The sequence below is a fragment of the Ochotona princeps genome, chromosome 2 (genome assembly GCF_030435755.1).
Source record: "Ochotona princeps isolate mOchPri1 chromosome 2, mOchPri1.hap1, whole genome shotgun sequence".
In the NCBI taxonomy this organism is placed as follows: Eukaryota; Metazoa; Chordata; class Mammalia; order Lagomorpha; family Ochotonidae; genus Ochotona; species Ochotona princeps.
The window spans coordinates 105,211,563-105,231,190 of record NC_080833.1 but is presented as its reverse complement, the minus strand read 5'-3'; the positions used below and the strand labels follow the sequence as shown (position 1 = coordinate 105,231,190).

Below are 19,628 nucleotides of genomic sequence, written 5' to 3'. Positions count from 1 at the left end.
CTGTATTCAAATAACTGGGACTCTTTAACAGTGCCCCTATGGGATGCCCATGTTGTTCTTGGCTCCCAGCCCTGACCTTTGCAGCCATCTGGGGAAGTGAACAGCACATGGAAGATGTTTCTCTAACTCCTTCAATTTGTTTTAATTGCCATTTATGGGGCCAGTGGGCAGGCTAATCCTCTGCCTGCAGCACCAGCATTCCCATACAGGCACTGGCTGTGTCCCTGATGCTCCACTTCTAATTCAGCTCTCCGCAAATATATCTCCTTCTATCAGTCTGCCTTCCAAATTAAAATAAAACTTTTTCTTAAAATTGCCACTCAGGCGCCTCGCACCTGTACTATAGGGCTTAGCAACCAGGCAACTCTTTCAGCAATGCTTTAAATAGCTATTCTTGCTCATTGTCGTAGCTGTGTGTTGTGTTTTGTTTTGTTTTGGTGGGCAGAGCAGCTTTATTAGCACCAGGACTGCGAGGGTACCCTAGGAGTTGGCATTGGGGCCTTTCTTGCCGAAGGCAGGCACCATGTTGATGAAGTGCCGGTTGTACTGCACGCTCCGCTTGGCCTGGCCGGTCATCGTCTTCTCCTGCTTTGCCACCCTCGGAGCCTGACCTCGCACATTTCCCCGTGGAGCCATGGACTTTACCCACCCACCCCCAGCATGTGTCCGGCTACCTGTAGCGTGCTTAGGACCTACACCCCACACTGGGTCTAGACGCCCTCATCCTCCAACGGCGTGCCCATGAGCAGTACGGCCTGGTCCTCCAGGGCGGTGCCCTCCAGGGAGGCCACATGAGCCTTGATCTGGGCCATAGTCTCCTGGCTGGTCACCTCAAGGGTGTGGAGCTCCTGCGGGCAAACAGCTGCATATGAGCAGCTGACCCACGGCACCTCCTCACTGCTGCTACAAGATGAAGCCCAGAAACAAGAGGAGATGAGGGCATGCACACACTCTTCATGTGTTTTGTTTTGTTGCTTTTTTGGTTTCTTTAGGTTTATTTTTTGAAAGACAAAGTTACAGAGGGAGAAGAAGAGACAAAGAGAGGTCTTCCATGTGCAGGTTCACTCCCCAAATGACCACTGGAGCTGAGCCAGTCTGAAGGCAGGAGCCAGAAGCTTCTTCCAAGTCTCCCATGTAGGTGCAGGGGCCCAAGTAATTGGGCCATCCTCCTCTGCTTTCCCAAGTGTATTAGCAGGTAGTAGGATCAGAAGTGAAACAAAAGGGACTCTAATTGGTGCTGGCCTTGCCGGCGGAGCTATTGGAACCAGCTCCAGTAGCTATGCATTCTCTAAAAGCTTTCTGTCCCAAAGAATTGAGTGGGCCTTTTAGGGAATGAACCAGTAAGTGAAGGTTTCTCTCTGTTTCTGCCTTTCTCTCTCCAAATCCTGCCTTTCAAAGAATGAAGTACATCTCTTAAAATTGTTTTAAATTGTTAAATATTTTGAAGACTATGCTTGTTTTACATACTGTCATTTAATCCTCATAGCTCTGTGAAATCTTACCATTCTTATTACACAAATGAGAAAGCTGAGGGAGGCAAAAGAAAATGTTAGGAGAAAAAAAAAACTAGATCAAAATAACTTTGCTAAAACCCCAAGTCACACAGCTGCAGAGAACAGAGGCAGGGTTGGCTCCGTGGACGGCCAAGGATGGGGAAACAAGGTGGGAAGTTCATGAAATAAATTCCAAAAGATGAATAGAATGGCTCCAGGAAAGCAGGGTGGAGAAGGAAGCACGCTCGGAGGAGGGTGAGGGTGTTTGCCGTAGTTGGTCAGGTGTGTCCTGGACAATGGCTGGAGGCCATGCCAGGAAGGCAGGCAGGGCTAGCAACCACTAGGGACTGCAAAGAACAGATCTAGGCAGACCGTGCTGATTTCGGGGAGGACAGGTTCTAGTCACTAGGCTGCCTTGGTTTTAAGTCGTTGTTTTGATAATTCTGGACAAGTTGGGTCCTGCCTGCTTGACTGCCAGTCCAGCTCCCAGTTAATGCACCTGAGAAAGGCAATGGAGGATGGCCCAGGTACTTAGAGCCCTGCCATCCATGTGCAAGACTCAGATGGCGTTCTTGTTCCTGGTTTTAGCCTGGCTCAGACTGGGCATTGTGGTCACTGGGAAGTAAACCAGGGGATAAAATAGTCTCTGTTACTCTGCCTTTGAAATAAATCAATCTTTAAAAAAAAATTATACAACCCTCTCTTCCATCTTATCTGCAACATACAAACATAAAGGGTTGTAATAATTAAACAGAGGCATTTACTACAGGGACTGCAATAGCATATAAAATATGGTCTCTATCCTCTGAGAGCGTGTAACATATGAGGAGCAGTTAGAATCCAGGGGTTCAGTGCTAAGAGGGGGATTTTTAAATGCCCTGAAGCACTGAGTAGGGACACCCATCCAGTTCAAAGGGGTGGTGGAGAAAAGACAGGAGAATCCTTTCACTGAAAGTAACCTCAAAGCTGAAATCTGAGGAGTAGGATCTGTTCTGCAAAACTGGGGGAAGGGCTCCTGGGGTGAGAAGACCCCCTATGCAAAAGGCACAGAGGGTTTACATTGTAGCAACTGAAAGAGTAGCCTGGCAAGCAGGCAAGGGTGAGGCCAGAGAGAAAGAAGGAAGCCAGAGCTGAGCAAACAGGCCCTTTGGACTCTATCCTGCAGGCAGTAAGAAGCTGCTGCTGATTTTTTTCCATGGAATAATATCAAATAGGCTGTATAGATTCATCTTCCTCACCGTATACAGTGTGTGGATGAGATCGGCAGCAATAAAATGTATGTAGTTAGTTGAGCTGCTAATGAGATAGAAAACTTGAGATTTTGGTTGTGTGATGAGAAAGATGAGTTCAGTTTGGCGCAAAGTAGATTTGAAGTAAGAATAAAATTCCTGGGTGGAGGAATCTGTTCAATACTCCACTTAGCTGGTTGGATGCACAGTAAGATAGTTTATCGTGCTGTCAAAATCATGGAAGAGAGTGGGCCCGGCGGCGTGGCCTAGCAGTTGAAGTCCTCGCCTTGAAAGCCCCGCGATCCCATATGGGCACCGGTTCTAATCCCAGCAGCTCCACTTCCCATCCAGCTCCCTGCTTGTGGCCTGGGAAAGCAGTCGAGGAAGGCCCAAAGCTTTGGGACCCTGCACCCGCGTGGGAGACCCGGAAGAGGTTCCTGGTCCCGGCATCGGATCGGCGCGTACCGGCCCGTTGCGGCTCACTTGGGGAGTGAAACATCGGATGGAAGCTCTTCCTCTCTGTCTCTCCTCCTCTCTGTATATCCGGCTTTCCAATAATAATAAATCTTTAAAAAAAAAAAATCATGGAAGAGAGTGAACAGATAGATCCAAGAGGCAAACTCAGTGAATACAGTCTGTTGTGGAATGTGGGGCTTGGGAAAAGAAAGGGGTCTGGTTGAAAACTAGCCCTCCGGTCTGTGTTACCAGATGCCAATGCTATGTCCCAGGAGAGAGCAAATCCAGCCAGAAAGATGATGCATTGAATTTTTGCAGAGAGCTCAATTCGAGGTGCCCCTAAGACACCCAGGACTAGCTGACTAACAGGTTGCTGGATTCAGGAGTTGAGTTAGAGCAGAAATCAAGATGGACATGCATGATCTCAGTAGGTTAAAGAGCCTCCTGCAACACTGGTGTCCCATACGAGCACCGGTTCAAGCCTGCTCCCTGATAATCTGTCTAGGAAAGCAGCAGAAGGTGGCCCAACTTGGGCCCCTGCCACGCCACATGGATGACTCGGATAGAGTTTCAGACTTTGGCCTGGCCCAACCCAGCCAATGAGGGGTGAACAAGTGGATGGAATCTGCCACTCCCTCTCCCTGTAACTCTTTCAAATTAGTAAATTGGAAAAAAAAAAAAAAAAAAAGATTCTGGGCGTCTTCAAGGCATAGTAACAAACCCATGAAGTGAAATAGCTAGAACAGAAACACAGAGCTGACGTTAACAAAGGCTAACATCTAAAAGGGAATGGAGCCGCACGTTAAGCTGCTGCCTGCAATGCGTTGCTGGCACCCATAGGAGCACCAGGAGGACTCCTGGCCCCAGCCTGGTCCCACCCCAGCCATTGCAGACAATGGAGAGAGTGAATCAGCACCAGACACAGGAAGTGCGCTGACAAAGGAACCAGGGGATGGAGGTGCTGGTGAATGATGGCCCAAGGAATCCACCTAATTCAGCCCAGATAAGAAAGTAGACCAATAAACTCAGCCTAAGAAAAGTCTTACGGGTTGGTGCTGTGGCATAAAGGATAAAGCCATGACCTGTAGTGCCAGCATTCCACAGGAGCACCACCAGTTCAAGTCCCACCTGCTCCATTTTCAGTCCAGCTCCCTGCTAGTGTGCCTGGGGAAGCGACAGAGGATGGCCAGGTGCGCGGGTCCTCACCAGGTGAGGCTTGGAGAAAGCACCTGCCTCCTGGCTTCAGATCAGCCCAGTTCACTTGGAGAGTGAACCAGCAAACAGAAGTACGTTCTTTCTCTGTCTTTCCTCCTCTCTATATCTGCCTTTCCAATATAAATAAATAAATAAATAACATGGTGGATTAAAGCTGCCTCTTGCAATGCTGACATCCCATGTGGGTGTAGGTTCATGTCCCTGCTGCTCCACTTCTGATTCAGCTTCCTGCCAAAAGCGTGGGAAAAGCAGCAGAGGATGACTCAAGTGCTTGGGCCCCAGCTACCCACATGGGAGGCCTAGGTGAAACACCTGACTCCACCCTGCCCATTGTGGTCGGCTGGGAGAGTCAACCAGCGGATAAAGATTTCTATCTTTCTCCCTCTCTCTCTTGTAACTGACTTCCAAATAAATACTTTTTTAAAAAAGATTTATTTTTATTACAAAGTCAGATACACAGAGAGGAGGAGAGACAGAGAGGAAGATCTTCCATCCGATGATTGACTCCCCAAGTGACCGCAACAGCCGGTACTGTGCCGATCCGATGCCAAGAACAGGAACCTCCTCCGGGTTTCCCACATGGGTGCAGGGTCCCAAAGCATTGGGCCATCCTCGACTTTTTTTCCCAGGCCACAAGCAGGGAGCTTGTGGGGAATGGGATGGGATGGGAAGTGGAGCTGCTGGGATTAGAACCGGCAGCCCACATGGGATCCTGGAGCGTTCAAGGAGAGGACTTCAGCCACTAGGCCATGGCGCTGGGCCTCAAATAAATACTTTTTAAAAAAAGATTTTTATTGGAAAGTCAGATTCACAGAGAAGGAGAGACAGAGAAAGGTCTTCCATCTGCTGGTTAACTCTGCAAGCAGCTGCAACAGTCAGAGTTGAGCCAATTCAAAGCCAGGACCCGGGAGCTTCTTCCAGTCTCCCACGTGGGTGCAGGGTCCCAGGACTTTGGGCCGTCCTCAACTGCTTTCCCAGGCCACAAGCAGGGAGCTGGATGGGAAGCAGGGCAGTCGGAACGTGAACTGGTGCCCATATGGGATCCCGGTGCATGCAAGGCAAAGACTTTAGCCACTTGGCTACCATGCCAGGTCCCAAATAAATATTTTTTAAAAGTCTTTATAAGGTCAAAGAGCAGATGATTTAGAAGTAAAGCATGTGAATAATCTGAAGGCCACAACTTTATAGTCAGAATAATGTTGGGGTTTGTGAGACTGTGGAGTTAGGACTCTTCCTGTGTCATGGCAAGGACAATGGGGTGGTGAAGTGGAGGAAAAGCAAGAGTCACTAAGAACTAAGGGAGTTCCCACGTCCAACAGCGAAGGAGGGTGGGATACGTTTGTACAAGCTTTGTTCTTTTGACTTCTTGTTTAAAAAAATCAGCTGTATTTTTGCATTTTTGTTTGTTTATTAGAGAGGCAGAAAAAGACACAGAACCAGAGAGGACTCCCATCTGCTAGTTCACTCCCTAAATGTTTACAGTAGCTAAGATTAGACTGAGCTGCAGCTAGGAGCCAGGTTCTCAGTCCAGGCAGGAATCCAGCCGCTGAACCGTCAGCACGTTCCCCAGGACCTGCGTCAGCCGGAAGCTGGAGTCAGGACCCAGAGCTGAAACTCAGACCCTGACCCTGCAGGGAGCCACATGAGCATCCTAACTGGCATCCTCAGCACCGTGCCAAAGGCCCGCCATCCTTAATAAAGCCTCCATCTTAGCCGGAAGAAAAAGTATAGGCCTTGGAGAGTTCAATCAGTAAGTCAGTTTGTGTTTAACTTGAATCAGGATAATTTAGAATTAGGGAGTGGCCCAGCACGGTGGCATAGCGGTTTAAAGTACTTGCCTTGAACGCACCGGGATCCCACATGGGCGCCAGTTCTAATCCCAGCAGCTCTCCACTCCCCATCCAACTCTTGGCTTGTGACCTGGGAAAGCAGTTAAGGACAGCCCAAAGCCTTGGGACCCTGCACCCGCACGGGAGACCCAGAGGAGTTTCCTGGCTCTTGGCTTCGGATCAGCATAGCATCGGCCGTTGCGCTCACTTGGGGATTGAATCATCGGACAGAAGATCTTCCTCTCTGTCTCTCCTCCTCTTTGTGTATCTGACTTTCCAATAAAATAAGTAAATATTTTAAATATATATATAGAGAGAGAAAGAATTAGGGAGAAGAAGATGAAAGCCAGTGGCAGTGGTGGTGTAAGAGTGATCAAGTATGGACCCAATGTGGTAGCCTAGTGGCTAAAGTCCTTGAATGTGCCGGGATCCCATATGAGTGCCAGTTCTAATCCTGGCTGCCCCACTTCCCATCCAGCTCCCTGCCTGTGGCCTGGAAACGTAGTCGAGGACGGCCCAAAGCTTTGGGACCCTGCACCTGTGTGGGACACCCAGCAGAGGCTCCTGGTTCCTGGCTTCGGATGGGCTTAGCTCTGGCCATTGCAGCCACATGGGGACTGAATCAGTGGACATAAAATCTTCCTCTCTCTCTTTCCTCCTCTCTGTATATCTGACTCTGTAATAAAAATAAAGAAATAAAATAAAGCCTAAAAAAAGGAAAGAGTGACCAGGCATAAAAAATGTGAGGAAAGATTTAACTAATGGAATGAGCAGAACTCACACCTAGGCAATGATGGGATGTGGGTTTTCCATGCAATAACTGCTGCTTTCAAATATCCAACCCCATCATATATTTATCATGGGTAGATGCTACAGATGCGTGTATGCTGTGAACTCAGTTATTCTCTAGTAGATTGAAGAGACTGAATAGGATTTACAGAGCACATGATCTTTATTCCAATAATTCCATGTACTAACTGCTGTGACTACATACCCATTAGTATATGTCACTCTTGGTTTGGACCAACTGCCGGCCTTTAGTCTCAAACCCAGTTCTAGTGTCTCCACATTTTTAACTGGAGACAAAAGTTTCATGGTAGATTTTCAAAAATACCCAGGAGGAAACGTGAGTTTCAGAAGCAGCTCACCAAAAGCCATGCTATGTGGATAGCAGTTACACAGACACGTAAGGGGAAAACCCTGGTGTTATTCAGTGATCATGCGTCTTGGATTGACACGAAGACCTGTGGCTGAAGTGACTTTTATGAGTAGGAAAGTCTGTGTCACCCTCAGACTTCCTGCATTGCATTTCTGAATCATTTCTTCACTAAGTCAAACTAGCTACAGCTGCTTACAGGCACTTAACAGGCATTTTGGAATAAAAGAGGCATTCGAGATTACTGAGCTTGACCCAGTCGCTAAAGTCCTCACTTTGCATGCGCTGGGATCCTGTGTGGGCATCAGTTCGTATCCAAGCTGCTCCACTTCCCATCCAGCTTCCTGCTTGTGGTCTGGGAAAGCAGTGGAGAACAGGCCAAAGCCTTGGAACTCAGCATCCGTGTGGGAGACCCAGAAGAGGCTCCTGGCTTCGAATTTAATCAGTTCAGCTCTGGCTGTTGCGATGCTTGGGATCAGCAGATGGAAAATCTTTCTCTCTGTCCCTCTTTCTCTGTATGTATCTGCCTTGCCAATAAAATAAATATTTAAGAAGAAAAAGTTAAGGTCACCAAGTTCAGAGTGTTCATATGACCAAGTGGTCACATATTTGGTGTGGTTGCAAGGCTCCGGGCAGGCAGCTGCTCTGTAGCCTTCTTTGGAAGCAGCTTATTTCACAGCACATTTGGACTCTGACATTTATTTTTGTGGGAAGTCAACAAAAATGCTTGCCTTGCAAATTGGGCTAGGGGAACAAGCAGACTGCTCTGGCACACCGTTCAGGTAGCTCACCTCACACCAGGGCCCCTGAAGTAGACCAAGGAGAGGCCTCATGTGATGGGCCTGCGTCGTCTCAGTTGGGGTTTGGCTGTCTTGGAATACTACTGTTTTACATCAGAATAGTTCTGAGTTGTTGTGGGGGCTGTGTTGTGCATTTCAGGATATTTCTATGACTTCTCAGTGCTCTGCATACTAATTGCTTCATCCGTACAATGAAAAAAAAAAAAAAAATCCCCCATGGGGGATTCCCTAGCTGAGAATGATTTTGGTGATTTAAGGGAGGGTCCCGAGTATCTCTGGCCAGGGTCCACTGAGCCCTTGCAGCTGCTCTCTCTGTTTGCTCTTGCACACTCGCTCCGGGCTTCTCTTCCTTGCCTTGGCAACTGGGGCTGCCCCACCTGCATCTGATGAGCGCCATCACCATCGAGCTTCTTTCGACCCCTCACTTGGCTCCGAAAGTGGCACCTGGGTGAAAAAATAGGAAGCAAGAGCTTCTGCTTTTCCCCTCTCGCACTAAGGGGATCCCCCAGTTGGGCAGGAATTTGCATAATTAGTAAAAAAAAAAAATAAGATGTGTGCAGGGCTCAGCTCTCAGCTGTGACTGCTGTGAATCAAGGAAAATGTGAGGCCTTGAGCCCTTTCTTGTCTTGAGGCTGTGCTGGCGAGGGAACTGAGTGAGGGCACACCACGGGAATCTGCCTTTTCGGCACAATTTGCCCTTGACTCAGCGGTCCCACTTCTGCTCAGCCCACATTATCAACAATGTTCCTATTTAGCCTGCAAGCCTTTGTTGTCATAGAAAGATATGGCTGCTATGGTGACTTGCTGAAACAGTCTAGAGCCTGGCCCAATCTCAGTGGGGAGAATGACTAGCAATTTTTGTGGGGCCCTGGGCTTTCCTTCCTCTTATTCTACCATTCCTCCTATCTCTTCTGTTCTCCCCATGTATTCATGCTTCTCACTTCTGCACCCAGATGCCTCCTCCCACTCGCCAGCACTGTCCTTACACTTACTTCTCCTTTTCCTCAGCGAGTCCCAGTTTGAGAGCAGAGCTATTATCAGGCGGGCATTGTGGCACTGTGGGCTGAGCTTCTGCTTGGGATGTTCACATCTTATGTTGGACACTGATCCAAGTCCTGGCTACTCTGCACTTCTGATCCAGCTTGCTGCTAACGCACTGGGAAGGCAGCGGTTACTGGCTCAAGTACTTGAGTTCTGCCACCCATGTGGGAGACTTGGATGGAATTCTTGGTTCCTAGCTTCAGCCTGGCCTAGCCCTGGCTGCTGTAGGTTTCTGGGGAACGACCCAATAGATGGAAGGGCTTTCTCTTTTTTTTTCCTCACTCTCTTCCTGTCTCTGATGCTCCGCCTTTTGAATAAAAGGAACATAAATCTTAAAATAGCAAAGTAACGTAAGAAAAGCCCAGAATTATTAAACTTTGAGCTTCAGACCTTTCATTATATTGTGGTCAGAATGATAATACAAATCTTTATGGCATATGAATTTCAGAGTGAAACTACAGACATGAAATTCTCATCATGACTGGTAAAGCATCGCTACTCAATAAAATGACATGTTTGCTAAAACAAACTCCAGCTCCAGGCTGCCTAGAAGCAGCCACTTGGGAGCCCTGCCTTTTGCTTCCCCGCTCACAGTAGGAAGAGCTACGTGGTGGCTTGTTCTCAGTCCCATGCGGTGATGGGCGAATGACATTGCGGAGGAGGGATTTTGCTTTGGTTTGTCCATCATACTTTGCTGAAAAGCTATTTTGAGAAAGAATCCAGGCATATGATCGCCTCATTTTTGCAATTTGAAAGAAAGCCAGAGGCAACAGAAAACATAAAATACAACATCATCCTTGCCTGGCTAAAATGAAAGAGGAAAAAGGAAGTGGCCTGGTGTCTAGGCATTGGCCGTCACTGCTCTCCAGCATGCGGGGACCCCAGCAGGTGCTTGTGCAGAATCTGCGTGGGATGGTTGTTGAGTTTTAGGGAAAAACAGAACCAAAAATCTTTCTATTTTTCTGAGATTGAAGAGAGAGCTGGTCACTCCCTTCCTGAAAAAAACTTGAATTTAGTGTCAAGCTATTTTCCTGCTGTGGATCTCAGCTGCTATTAAACAACACATGGAGGTGCTCAAAAGGAAGAAAACATGACTCACATCACAGCTCACCTTTGTTCTTTTCTTGAAATATTATTGTCCCACTTTACAGTTTACATTAAAAAAAACCAAACAGATTAAATTGAAAAAAGGTCTTGAAGAAGAAATACAAAATTGAGAATGGCACTTGCTTCTAGGGTGAGTTAGGCAAGTGGAATTGGAGGTGGAAACCAAAGGAAATTGAGTCTTACTTGTTTTACTTTTCTACAAAGAGAATGAATATTTATGTGCTAATCCTGTGACTGAAAGTGAAATTCCAGGAGCGGACATGGGCTGTCTGGTTGGGATGTCCACCTCCCCTATCTGAGTGCATGGGATGGATTTTTGTCCATTGTGAGCTGCGTACTCTGGCTCAGGCTCAGTCCTGGCTGCTGTAGGCATATCAGGCAAGGAACCAGCAGATGGGTGAGGTCCCTTGTATCTACCTCTCAAAAACAAACATCAACAAAAACTTGGCTTTCAGTACATTTTCAAATTGCAGAAAAGGTAAGTTATCTAAAAATTATTTGGTAAATGACAAGTTCCAAAGCACAGGACTGGCTCTTTCAAGCCAAACCCTCTGGATGCACTCTCAGAAGGAGCTAGGTATGGAGGCAAGGAGGAGTCCTGACAGATCTCACTCTGGGGCTGTGGCCTGGGCTTTCGTGTCATGAGCAGATCATGTTGAACCAGCTTGATGACTAACCTCTGACTTGGCCTGCACATATGACTAAACCACAGATAAGCACCATGAGAGCAGCATAGATAGAGGCCATGATGTTGTGTGCTTAGGATGTTTTAGCCAGCGGGACCAGGGTTTTGCACAGGAAATGCAGGCAGAAATTGGAAAGAAACTACCAAGGACCCATCCCACAACTTTTTTTTTTAAGATTTATTTTTTTTTTACTGGAAAGATTTACAGAGACAAGGAGAGACAGAGAAATATCTTCCATCTGCTGGTTCACTCTACAAATGATCGCAACAGAACTGAGCTGATCCAAAGCCAGGAGCCAGGTCTCCCATGTGGGTGCAGGGTCCCAATGCTCTGGGCCATCCTCGACTGCTTTCCCGGGCCACAGGCAGGGATCTGGATGGGAAGGAGGGCCGCCGGGATGTGAACCAGCGCCCATATGAGATCCCGGCGCTTGCAAGGCGAGGATCTTAACCACTATGCTACCGTGCTGGGCCCGAAAATTTAAAATCTTAAAAAAAAAAAGTGGAGGCAGTTTATGTAGAATCGCTTTCTTCCAGGAAAGCCATTGCCATGTGTATGCCCTATCCAATCCCAAGGACAAGAGATGGGGGGGGGGTGATTCGCTCTTAAACCTGGGTAGAGGGGCTTCGAGGTGGGGGTGGAGGGCAAGGCTTCTCACCAAGGACCAAAGCCACGTCAAACATTGTGGCTTATCTAGTTAAGCTGCAACTTGCAACTGATTCCATCATTGGAGCACTACTTTAGGTCCTGGCATCTCAGTTTCCAATACAGCTCCTCTGCTAATGCACCTAAGAAGGCAGTGGATGATATCCCAAATCCTTGGGTCCTGATTCCCATGAGGGAGAAGAGGATGGAGTTCCTGGCTCCCAGTTGCAACAGGGCGCAGACGTGGCTGCTGGAGTCAATAGGGAGTGAACCAAAAGAAAAGGATGTCTCTCTGTCACTCTGCCTTTCAAATAAACCTTTAAAAAGAAAAGCTTCAGGTCCAAGGCAATAGCCTAGTGGCTAAAGTCCTCGCCTTGCATGTGCAGGGATTCGTTATGGGCACCAGTTTGTGTCCCGGCAGCCCTGCTTCCCATCTAGCTCCTTGCTTATGGCCTGGGAAAGCAGTAGAGGACAGCCCAGGGTCTTGGGACACTGTCACCTATGTGGGAGACCCAGAGGAGGCTCCTGGTTCCTGGCTTCGAATTGGCTCAGCTCAATCCATTGCAGCCACTTGGGGAGTGAATCATCGGACTGAAAATCTTCCTCTCTGTCTCTCTTCTTCTCTGTATATCTGACTTTGCAATATAAATAAATAAATAGGGCCTGGCGCGGTGGCCTAGCGGCTAAAGTCCTCCTCACCTTGAACACGCTGGGATCCCATATGGGTGCCGGTTCTAATCCCAGCAGCTCCACTCCCATCCAGCTCCCTGATTGTGGCCTGGGAAAGCAGTTGAGGACGGCCCAAAGCTTTGGGACCCTGCACCCGTGTGGGAGACCTGAGGGAAGTTACTGGCTCCTGGCTTCGGATCAACTGAGCACCGGCCGTTGCAGTTCACTTGGGGAGTGAATCATCGGACGGAAGATCTTACTGTCTGTCTCTCCTCATCTCTGTATATCTGATTTTGCAATAAAAATAAATAAATCTTTTTAAAAAAAAAGAAAAAGAAAAACTTCACAAAGCTTGGAGAATAAGTGTGGATCTATTATAACTGCGGCTTAAGAGAACTGCCTGAAAGGGTAGGGAAGTCCTTGATGATGACCACAGCACTGGTGTCCCTCAGTCCCCTCCAGGAAGCGGCCATTGCCACAGGAAAGGGAAATTTGATGGGCCCCTTCCACTGCACACACCACGGTCGGTTTCCAGGTCAGCCAGGCCCAGAGGCTTGAGGCCACGAACAGCCTTCTCCCTTCTCTTCCTGCTCTGTGTCAGCGTTGAGGAGGAGGGGAGGAGGAACCCGCCATCCTCTTGGCACAAAGGCTACCGCGACCCTCGCCGTGGGGTGAGGGGATTCAAAAGTGTGGTGAGGACCTGAGACGTTGGCACCCTCTTGAGTACAGAGAGTGGTTTTTTTTTTTTTTTTAAGATTTTATTGTTATTGCAAAATCAGATATACAGAGAGGAGGAGAGACAGAGAGGAAGATCTTCCATCCGATGTTTCACTCCCCAAGTGAGCCGCAACGGCCGGTACGCGCCAATCCGATACCGGGACCAGGAACCTCTTCCGGGTCTCCCACGCGGGTGCAGGGTCCCAAAGCTTTGGGCCATCCTCGACTGCTTTCCCAGGCCACAAGCAGGGAGCTGGATGGGAAGTGGAGCTGCCGGGACTAGAACCGGCGCCCATATGGGATCCCGGGGCTTTCAAGGCGAGGACTTTAGCCGCTAGGCCACGCCACCAGGCCCTACAGAGAGTGTTTTAAACTGACTGCAATTGCTTTCACCTGAAGGTGGTAACGCTGGCATGTCCATGAAACTTGCTGAATGTCCCATCGAAATGCCACTGAGGCTGAGGAAGACAAAAGCAAACTTGAGGGTGTCCTGCATCCCTTCAGTCAGTACTTGTCGTTGTGTCCTCTGGGTCGTTTGGCTGGCACTTGTGAAGACCTTTCTTCACATGGACTGTGCTGACGCAGGTCTCAGTAGACATCCTCTCCATAAAAACAAAAGATAAGAGTGTTCGGGATTTAGGGCTTGGCAGGCAGGGCCGAGGCTTAGGAAATTTGATGAAATACACTGAATTGTGAGGGCCGGTGTAGTAGCGCAGCACGCCAGTCCTCCATCGGTGGCTCTGACATCTCCTATGGATGCTGATTTGTGACCTGGCTCTTTCGCTTCCAACTCAGTTCCCTGCGTATGACCTGGGAAACCAGCTCCTTGGGCCCCTGCACCCATACGGGAGACCCAAAAACAGGTTCCTGGCCTCCTGGCTTTGGATCAGCTCAGCTCTGACCATTAAGATTATTTGGGGAATGCAGCAACAGATGGAAGACTTTATCTCTCCTTCTCTATCTTTAAAATCTGCCTTTCAAATAAAAATAAATCAAAAAAAATTAAAGTTGTAATCTTGAAAATCATCTAGGCCCAACTCATGCCCCTCCGGTGAATCTCCACGCCAGCATGGCAGGCAAGCAAACAGCTGGTCAGTAATTCCTGTGTAATTTTTCCAAATATCACTTTTTTCACCCTCATTAAAGCATCAACAAGTTGAAGACCACCTCTCATCATTTTTCGGCCTTTTGGCTAATATCAAGTGTGAAGACCACTTCCCTGAATTTTTTTAAATTGTTAACTAATTATAATTTATTTGTGAGGCCAAGAGACATGATTAAACAAATAAAACTCCCATCCACTGTTTAGGGTCAAAGACTGAGGCAACTGAGAGTCAGGAACAAGGAATTCAGTCCAGGAGCCAAGAGCCTTTTGAGTTCTGCCACAGGTGCACTGGAGCCTAAGCACTTAGGCCATCTTCCATGGCTCTCCCAGGTGTATTAGCAGGGGCTAGATGAGAGGAGCAACTGGGACTTGAACCAGTGTCTTTATGGCAGGAGAACACTGCAGGCAGCAGCTTAACCAACTACAGCACAGCACTGGTGCCACAGTGGTTTTTGTTTTTATTTATTTATTTATTTATTTATTTATTTATTTATTTATTTATTTATTTATTTATTTATTTTGAAAGCCAGAGTTACAGAAAGGGAGAGGCAGAGATCTTTCATCCACTGGTTCACTCCCTAAATGGCTGCAATGAATGGAGCTAGGGGGCCCATCCACAGCCAGGAGCCAGGAGCTTCTTCTGGGTCTCCCACGTGCATGCAGGGTTCCAAGCACTTGAGCCTTCTGCCACTTCCCGAGGCCATCAGCAGGGAGTGGATCTCAAACAGAGCAGCTGGGGCTCAAGCTGGATCGCATCTGGATTGCCAGTGCCAGTTTTGCCTGTGTTTTTCTTTAAAATTCATTCATTTGAAAGATATAGACAGGGCCCGGCACGATAACATAACGGTTAAGGTCCTCACCTTGAACATGCCGGGATCCCATATGGGCGCCAGTTCTAATCCCATCAGCTCCACTTCCCATCCAGCTCCCTGCTTGTGGCCTGGGAAAGCAGTCGAGGACAGCCCAAAGCCTTGGGTTCCTGCACCCATGTGGGAGACTCGGAAAGAAGTTCCTGGCTCCTGGCTTCGGATCGGTGCAGCACCAGCTGTTGCGGCCACTTGGGGAGTGAATCATCGGATGGAAGTTTTTCTTCTCTGTCTCTCCTCCTCTATGTATATCTGCCTTTTTAATAAATAAACAAATCTTTAAAAAAAATAACAACAGGGCCCGGCGGCGTGGCCTAGCGGCTAAAGTCCTCGCCTTGAAAGCCCCGGGATCCCATATGGGCGCCGGTTCTAATCCCGGCAGCTCCACTTCCCATCCAGCTCCCTGCTTGTGGCCTGGGAAAGCAGTTGAGGACGGCCCAATGCATTGGGACACTGCACCCGTGTGGGAGACCTGGAAGAGGTTCCTGGTTCCCGGCATCGGATCGGCGCGCATCGGCCCGTTGCGGCTCACTTGGGGAGTGAATCATCGGACGGAAGATCTTCCTCTCTGTCTCTCCTCCTCTGTGTATATCTGGCTGTAATAAAATGAATAAATCTTTAAAAAAAAAAAAAGATATAAACAAAGACCTACCTGCTGATTTACTTCCCAAATGTCCACAGCAACCAAGACAGGGCGAGGCAGAGGCTGGAAGGCAAAACTCTCCAGGTCATCATGTGGGTGGCAGTGACCCAACCACTTGAATCATCACGAGCTGCATGTCCGGATCCACGTTAGTCAGCACGTTAGTTCAGTCCTTGCAATGAGGACTGAAACCCAGACGCTGTGGTATGGATGTGGACATCCCAACCTGCCAGGCCAGATGCCCACCCATCGTCCATGTTTTAATTGCCCATCTTTCTGTAGAGTTTCTTCATTAATATTTAAAACATATTAGGCCCAGCGCGGTGGCCTAGTGGCTAAGGTCCTCGCCTTACACGCACTAGGATCCCATATGGGAGCCGATTCTAATCCCGGAAGCCCTGAATCCCTATCCAAAACCCTGCTTGTGGCCTGGGAAAGCATTCAAGAACGGCCCAAAGCCTTGGAATACTGCACCCATGTGGGAGACCTGGAGGAAGTTCCCGGCTCCTGGCTTCAGATCAGCGCAGCTGCGGCCGTTGTGGTCACTTGAGGAGTGAGTCATCAGACAGAAGATCTTCCTCTCTGTCTCTCCTCCTCTCTGTACTTCTGACTTTGCAGTTAAAAAATAAATAAATATTGCGCCTGGTGTGGTAGCCTAGCAGCTAAAGTCCTCACCTTGAACACGCCAGAATCCCATATGGGCTCCAGTTCTAATCCTGCCAGCCCCTCTTCCCATCCAGCTCCCTGCTTGTGACCTGGGAAAGCACCCTGAAGCGACCGTAATGGCCAGAGCTAGCCAGTCCAAAGCCAGGAGCCCAGAGCTGTCTCTAGGTCTCCCATGCGAGTGCAGGGTCCCAAAGTCTTGAGCCGTCCTCAACTGCATTCACAGGCCACAAGCAGGAAGCTGGATGGGAAGAGGGGCTGCCAGGATTAGAACTGGAGCCTATATGGGATCCCAGCATGTTCAAGGCGAGGACCTTAGTCACTAGGCCACTGCGCCGGGTCCCAGTCCTGCCTGTATTCTGACTGTGCTGTTTAACATAGTCACTGTCTTCCCACATCCTTGATACTTAGAAAGTTTTTCCGCTGTCAGCGATGTTCTTAGCTGAGCACCCTGAAGGACGGCAGCTGGTGGCACGCACTGACAGCACCTACTGTGACTCCATAGTTAGGTAACAGAGGTCTCTGTATTACACACATGGCCTGCTCAGCCAGGAGCATCGGGATCCCAGAGTTGTAAGCCCCAAAACAGGCCTCATGCAAACCAAGTCCTCAGTTTTGTGTCCCAGGCCAAAAGGAGGAAAAGAAACATTGAGAGTAGTAAGACAAGTACTTCTTGGGCTTTTGCCTTGTGGACCAATGTTCTGTGAAGGAACTCTTTCATTTCAAAACACACAAAATTTTTCTTAAAAATAAAAAAATACATTGTTGGGGCTGATGTTGCATAGCACATAGAGCTGCTGCCTGCAATGCTGGCATCCCATGTTGGCACCAGATCAAGTCCCAGCTGCTCCACTTCCAATCCAGCTTCCTGCCTAATCACCTGCAAAGCAGTGGAGTATGGTGCAAGTGCTTGGGCCCCTGCACAAGAACCTGGAAGAAGCTTCTTGGCCCCAGCTTTGGATCAGCCCAGGTCCAGTCATTGTGGTCATTTGGGGGGTGAACCGGTGGATGGAAGATCTCTAACCCCCTTTCTCCGTAACTCTCCCTTTCAAATTAAAATAAATAAGTCTTGAGAGATACTTATATACATCATCATCATCATCCACCACAGTTGCAGCCCACTATGTTCTTCCTGGTGTGACTTCTTTCCCTGTCCGTTTTAGAAGCCAAGGGCAATGAACTCAAGACACCTTCACCATGCCCTCCGTTACCTTTGTCTTTTTGTTCTTTGGTCCCAACTATGTCGCCACTTCCCAGGTCTGCATCGGTGTAACCTTTATGTTTATGCAACAGGCCTGACTGTTGTAGGGCTCAAGGCTGAGGATGAGTCTTCTCCCGTCGCACAGGCTGGCTGCTGCTTCAGGGAAAGCCTGATTTGATCACCAGGTGGACGTGGCATCAATTGTGATTTCCAGCCTTAACATTCCTCATGGGGAGCCACAGCCTCGTGACTTTTTCACACCTGTTCTCCCATAGTGTCTCTACCTAGTCCCAGCCTTTGCCTTTTCTGTTAAGATTCATTTATTTGAAAGGTAAAGCAACAGAGATTGTCTACCTTCCATCTGTTGCTGCCCTCCTCAAATAGCAATAGCTACAACAGCCCGGACTGGGGTGAACTGAAGCCAGGTGCCAGGGGCTCCTTCCTGGTCAGCTATGTGTGTGCCAGGGGCCTGAGCACCCGGGCCATCTTCCCAAGCCTTCTTGGGCACGTTAGCAGGAAGCTGGATGGGAAGAGGAGCAGCCAGGTTGCAACTAGCACTCATGTACCTGCTGCTCTACAACGTGGGTCCCTCTGGTATCTGGCAAAAGAAATTACACTTCCTCACGTTCCTGCCATCCTATGACCTCTTGAACCCACAGACACTATGCTTTTGTCTTCATTACTTTACTAAACTTAAAATGACACCAACTCCCAAATGCAATGGCCTGTCTTTACTATCTCAAATTTTCCTCTTACCTTCCTGAGAGCTGATTTTCCCTTTATCTTCATACATTCAACCAACCTGTCATTACTGGTGACTTTCTGTGGGTCAGGCAGAGTGCTTGTGCTGGGAAGACAGCAGTGAGCAAGGTCCCACAGCGAGGGGCCATGGGGGTACAGACCTCCAGCAAAGAATCAGACTCCACGTCCACCAGTGCAGCAGTACCCTGAGTCATGATTCCACTGCAGAACACTCAAGAATACTTGCTTACAAATGAAAAAAAGTAAATGTGTGCATCCAGAAATCTAAGGCTAAAGTTAGTGGCAGCTCTAGAGCTATGTGCCCTAACCCCCAGGGACAGGACTTCACACTCAAAAGCTCCTCCGGGGACCATGGACAGAGCCTGCAGCTTGAGCAGGCAAGCAGCTAGGTGGGACCCACAGCCACAGCTAGGACTCCTATGGGCTCTCCAGGAAAGCACAAAACAGGAAGTCCACTTCTCGTGAAGACGTGGATACTGGCTGGGTCAAGCTCTGAGTCAGGGCAGCATTCCTCTCCTGGGTATTCACAAGCTCCACCCCTCCCAAGTTTATAGCCTGAATTCACTACACCCGACTTGGCTTGGCGGACCTCAAGGTTGGAATGTGTAAAGTCAGTCACAGTTGGTATATTTCCCATAACAGATGCAAACCCCTAGGGAGCCGGCATTTGGCCTAGTGGTTAAAATGGCTGCATCCCACAGCCAAGTGCCTGGCTTCCATCCTTGGTTCTGGCTTCAGATGACTGATTCCCTGTCAGTGCAGACCCTGGGAGGCAGCATGGATGGCTCAGGTAATTGGGGTCCTCCCTCCATGGGGAGACCTGTTGGAAGATCTCAGCACCTGCCTTCTCTTTTCTCCAGTCTCGACCTGAATTACATACACATGCAAGGTAAGGATTTTAGTCACAAGGCTACTGCAACAGGCCCATAAATCCTAAAATGTTTCAAATTACTTTAAAAAGGGCATGGTGGTATGGCCTAGTGGCTAAAATCCTCGCCTTGCACGTGCCAGTTCTAATCCCATCAGTTCCACTTCCCATCCAGCTCCCTGCTTGTGACCTGGGAAAGCAGTCGAGGACGGCCCAAAGCCTTGGGTTCCTGCACCCACGTGGGAGACCTGGAGGAAGTTCCCGGTTCCTGGCTTTCGATCAGCACAGCACTGGCCGTTGTGGTCACTTGGGGAGTGACTCATTGGATGGAAGATCTTTCTCTCTGTCTCCTCCTCTCTGTATATCCAACTTGGTAATAAAAAAAAAAAATAAATCTTTTTTTTTAAATTTACTTTAAAAGGCATCATTACTGAAAGAGATAGCAGGAGAGAAATTCCCCCTCTCTTGGTTCACTCC

General features: G+C 48.6%; 1 pseudogene; it reads right to left on the bottom strand.

Moving 5' to 3' along the window:
- Positions 1-363: 363 nt before the first annotated feature.
- On the bottom strand, positions 364-18,314 carry LOC131478062 (ubiquitin-like FUBI-ribosomal protein eS30 fusion protein; annotated as a pseudogene).
- Positions 18,315-19,628: the final 1,314 nt, after the last annotated feature.